Source organism: Lampetra fluviatilis, chromosome 57 (genome assembly GCF_964198595.1).
Source record: "Lampetra fluviatilis chromosome 57, kcLamFluv1.1, whole genome shotgun sequence".
NCBI lineage: Eukaryota > Metazoa > Chordata > Hyperoartia > Petromyzontiformes > Petromyzontidae > Lampetra > Lampetra fluviatilis.
The window spans coordinates 7,368,491-7,373,529 of NC_136331.1; positions in this window are offsets into that span (position 1 = coordinate 7,368,491).

Consider the following 5,039-nt stretch of genomic DNA (forward strand, 5'->3'; position numbering starts at 1 on the left):
TGGGATCCCTTCAGGGAACCTCTTGTTATCGACACGCGAGGAGCGGCGTGCGTTCCCGTAGACCTCGCTGTCGAGAAATATTTATCGTCGCAAGCAAGGCCGTAATTATAATATATATTGGGGTGGACATATCCCCCCCCTCCAATATTCAAATATGCTCAAAATGCCCCCCCTCAATATATCGCTATTAAAATATTTAAAATAATTGCTATGCTATGTAAATAAAAATAACAATTCGCTAAATCTTGGCCACAATATCTGGACTTGTCTTCATATAGCAATGCATAGATTTATGTTGAAATTATTGTGGTTATGGTTGTACATTATTAATCCCTAATCTCTGCCATTACATAAAATGAGACAAGAAAAGGAAAAAAAGAAAAAACAGAGCAATGTAATACAATACACCATTAGACATTATTGTTAAAAAATAAATAAAAAGTTCATCCCATGTGTTAGTGAATTTTAAAATATTTTATGCGGGAAATGAGTTTTCAAATTTAGATTTTTTTTCTGGGGGGGGGGGACCCCCTGACCCCCTGGAAAATGTGGTCCCCCCAATGTTGACTCCATGGCTACGGCCTTGGTCGCACGCCAGTCAAAGGGACATTTGCGGTGGCACATTCGTGAGCAGCACTGCCTTCAAAAGAGAGAGAGAGAGCGAGAGAAAAGTTAAATAATATAGGCGACCTTTTGAGTAATGGCCCTTCCACACAGCACGCAGAGAGAGACCGGGGAGGACGATCCCTGAGTGTCATTGACATCGCTGGACTTTGCCCAAAATTCTACAACACAATTTTAATGCGGTGGCATTTGTTGCTGTTGTTTGTTGTTGTTGTTGTGCATTCGGTGGTGTTGACTCGGCCCCGAGCCCCGCATCAACTCGCCACGTTAGAGAGCCACCCCTCCCCCCACCCCACCCCGGTTTAATCACCGGCGGATAAAATCCCAACCCGGATTCGAACCGAGGCGGCTTTCGCAGCGTTGCCGGCTCAGCGCTGTGACCCGTGAGCCAGACGCTCGCCCTGAAGAGTCGCCACCGCTGTGAGTTAATATCCACGCGACCGCCAGCTCCGTCGCTGCTGCTGCTGCTTCCAGGAGATGGTGAGGTGGGTGGATGGGTGGTGGTGAGGTGGGTGGATGGGTGGTGGTGAGGTTGAAGGAGGAGGGGGTGGTGGGGGGGGGGTGAGACGCGGTTGATCAGAAGGAGCAAGCGGAGCAGGAGAAACAGATGGGGCTGTGGGTCAGCACCACTCCGCCCGTCCACTACGCCCGGTTGCTCAAAGTCCGACTCGTACGACGAGATGAGAGCCGATGCTAAGGGAAAGCGGCAGCCGTGAAGGATTTGAAAGCGCGAGGGGGGAGGAAGAAGAGGGGGGGGGCAGTTCGGGGGGAGGACGACGCAGCAATGGGGGGGGGCACACGAGGGCGGAGGAGACGCCGCAGATGATGTTTCCATTATCGGACAAATGATTTGGTGATGGCTACTGCGCGTTGGCATTGGCGGGGCGATAAGAACGAATGATAATCAGATTAACACGTTCCTTGTCGATAACACTCACTCGGTGTGGGTGTCCGTGGAGGAGGGGGGCGGATTAAAATGACAACTGTGTAATAGGCGACGTTTCGGGTATTTGTCCTCCTTCACAAGACAAATACAAAGATCCCCCGCGTAGCCTTAACGTATTGTTGGGGCAAGTGCTGTTAGCGAGCATCTGTGAAGGCCGGCACGGCACACGAGGGGGATGCGTGGCCAACACCACGCCCGGCCGCCTTTGTCTCCCCAGTGATGACGTTTCACACACCGCACCAGGTAGTCATTTGAGGTTGAGTCGACCTTGGGTAGGAGGCCCAGGACCCGTTTCAGATAATCGTCACTGGGTGTTGTTAGCCGTGAGCGGGAATCGAACTCAGGTCGCAGGAGTTCTCAGCGCAGGCTGCTAACGGCTACATGCACACACACGCACACACGTGTCGAGTTATTTGGCACAGAATGTTCGTTCTATAGTTGAGATGACTATTGGAACATTCATACCACCAGCAGAATGAGACCCCCTTCCCCATCCCTCCCTACCCGCCGTGGCTTCGTGAGCAGTCGGTGGAGCTGTCCGGTGTGGACCCGCGAACGGTTCGGCGAGGTGGTGAATCCGCGCGCGAGAGAGTTGTGCCAACGCAACTCACAGTGATCGACAACGAAGCGAACGAAACGCAACACGCTGGCTGTGCGTGCGTGACCTTAAAATGCGTCAAAGGGCCCTTCTTTCTTGCACGTCAATTATTGATGATGATGATTTTTTCTTTCAAAATTTAATATTTATTACGCAAGGAGCGATTTGTTAAACAATCACCGGTGATTGCTAAACAAATGGTGTGTTGGCTGTTGTGTTGGCCGACTCTCTGGTTGTATTGTATTGTATTTCTGATTTTAGATTTGAAGCTTTCGTGACTGCAAGGATTCATATTCTTGTGTTTTTTCGGTAAAGTCACGTAGGTAAAAAATAAAAATAAAAATTAATAAAATAAAAATAAATAAAAATCACGACGTTTCGGAGGCAACACAAGCATCCGTCTTCAGGTGGAACCGTCACAGCACGCTCGCTGTATCAAGTAAATGAGAAATTCCAAGAGATCCGACCCCGTATATATACTGGTTGAGGGGGGAGGTTCCACCTGAAGACGGAGGCTTGTGTTGCCTCCGAAACGTCGTGATTTTTTATTTTATTTTTTATTTTACTTTTATTAATTTAAATTGTTTTACCTATGTGACTTTACCGAAAAACCCCAAGAATTTGAATTTCTGAGTTTACTATGTTTGTTTTTTTCTCATTCATTCGTACCTCATGATGGTTGCTTGTGTTGCAATCGAAGCGTCGTATTCTAGTATTATTTCATTTATTTTCTTTCGACGTGACTTTACCGAAAGAACCAAAGAGCAATTCCTGCAGTCACGAAAGTTTCGAATCTTGTTTGAAAAGCTTAGAATCCTAGTTTAATCACTGGCTTTTGATAAGTCAGGGTCTAAACTAATTTAAATTATTTGTGTATTTTACCAGATACAAGTGATAGTTAAACGAAGTTGCTTATCACGTGGACATTTATTGCAGCCAAATATTCTCCAAATAAATCCACGCGAACACGGGGAGAGCACACAAACTCCAAATATACAGCAGGAATCAGGGTAGAGATCGAACCCACGACCTCCTGTACACAAGGCGAGGTAGTTAACATCTCATAGCCACCATGGCGTCCTAGTCCAAACGAGCGATTCATGGAATTCACCAAACATCACTGATGCTTGACCCTCCTGAATAAGAGTCTATAGATTCCGTGAGGCTTTTCTTTGTAAATTATTTGATTGTAATTTCTTGTGCCAGGCTTGTGAAAACAATACAAAAATACGGAGCGGTGGCGCAGTGATTAGCACTTCACTGCGTTCTGATTCCGGCTAGATGAGTTCCATTCCCGGTCACGGATAACGTCAGTAGCGAGTACATTGGTCGTTGATATTACTCCAACGATGGAAGATGACGATAACAACAACCAAGGATGAAGATGATAGTCACGATGATGATAGACCTGATGATGTTGACGATGAAAGCCATGATGTTGATGATGATAGTCATGATGATGATAGTCTTGATGATGATGACGATGATGATGATGATAGTCATGGTGATGATAGTCATGGTGATGATGATGATGATGATGACGATGATGATGATGATAGTCATGGTGATGATAGTCTTGATGATGATGATGATGACGATGATGATGATGATAGTCATGGTGATGATAGTCTTGATGATGATGATGATGATAGTCACCATGATGATGATAGTCCTGGCGATGGTGACCATGATGACATTCATGATGATGAAAGTTGTGATGATGATAGCCCCGATGATGATGTTGATAATGATGATAAGAGTCATGATAATGATAGTCATAACGACGACAACGATGATTGTGATGATGCAGACTTCTGTTGCGTTTAGGTGGCATTTCCCCTCCTGTTCATGCCAATTGTGATAGCAAAAGCGACGACGACGATGATAGGCACGATGATGATGATGATGCATGATGCTCGGGTTTGAGATAAAGCCTTCTCTCATTTGCACCCTAATCTCTCTGACCCACGTTGCTCTTCCACACCGTCTGTATGCCCGGCACAGCCAGAGGGTCCCGCTTAAAGAACCCCGACACTTTGCTCTCCCTCCCTCCCTCTCTCGGCACCACACAAAACCACGCTCGCGCAATAGGCCCTCTTTAATCCCCGGCATCAAGGCCCGATTGGCCAAGCCAAGCCGACAGCATCTTTTGTGGAAGAGTTAATGAAAGTTAGCGCTTTATCGCCCATATCCCAGATGATCGCATGCCGGTAAAGCCGCTCATTGTCCGCAGATTAGGTGAGCCCAATATGATGGAGTCCCGTAGTGAAACAAAGCAAAACAAACCGCCCCCCCCCGGCTCCCCCCCCCCTCCCCCACAGCCCCCACCGCCCCTCCCCCCACCTCCGCCCTGCAATCAAACCTCTGAAAATACTCCACATAACAAGAGCGCCTATGGAGAAAACTATTCCATTCACAAGATTATCGCTTTGCGTTGCGCGCTTAATATTTTACGAAGTCAGTGGCTGGTTGTGAAGCTGATGCTGCGGCTGCTGCTGCTGCTGCGATCAGCGATTTCAACTGCTGGGTTGAGATCTACTTACTCACTCGCTAACTCACCCATTCAATCACCACATTGCATGACACAACGACACACTCACTCCCCTACCAGCTCACTCACCCACCCACCAAATAACCCATAGACTCACTCACCCCCTTCGACCATTGACTTGCTGCTCACTCGCCCACTTACTCACCGACTCACTCACTCACTCAACGCACCAGGTCACACCACCGCTCTGTCGGCTTCGCTCCACTGTGGAGTCTACCAACATCGTCGTCGTCAAATGCGTCGCGCACTTTCAGACGCGCTTCTGCGGCCGTCTGGAACGTTCTTGCTGCCGACATTCGGAAACCACTGGAGCTATGCAC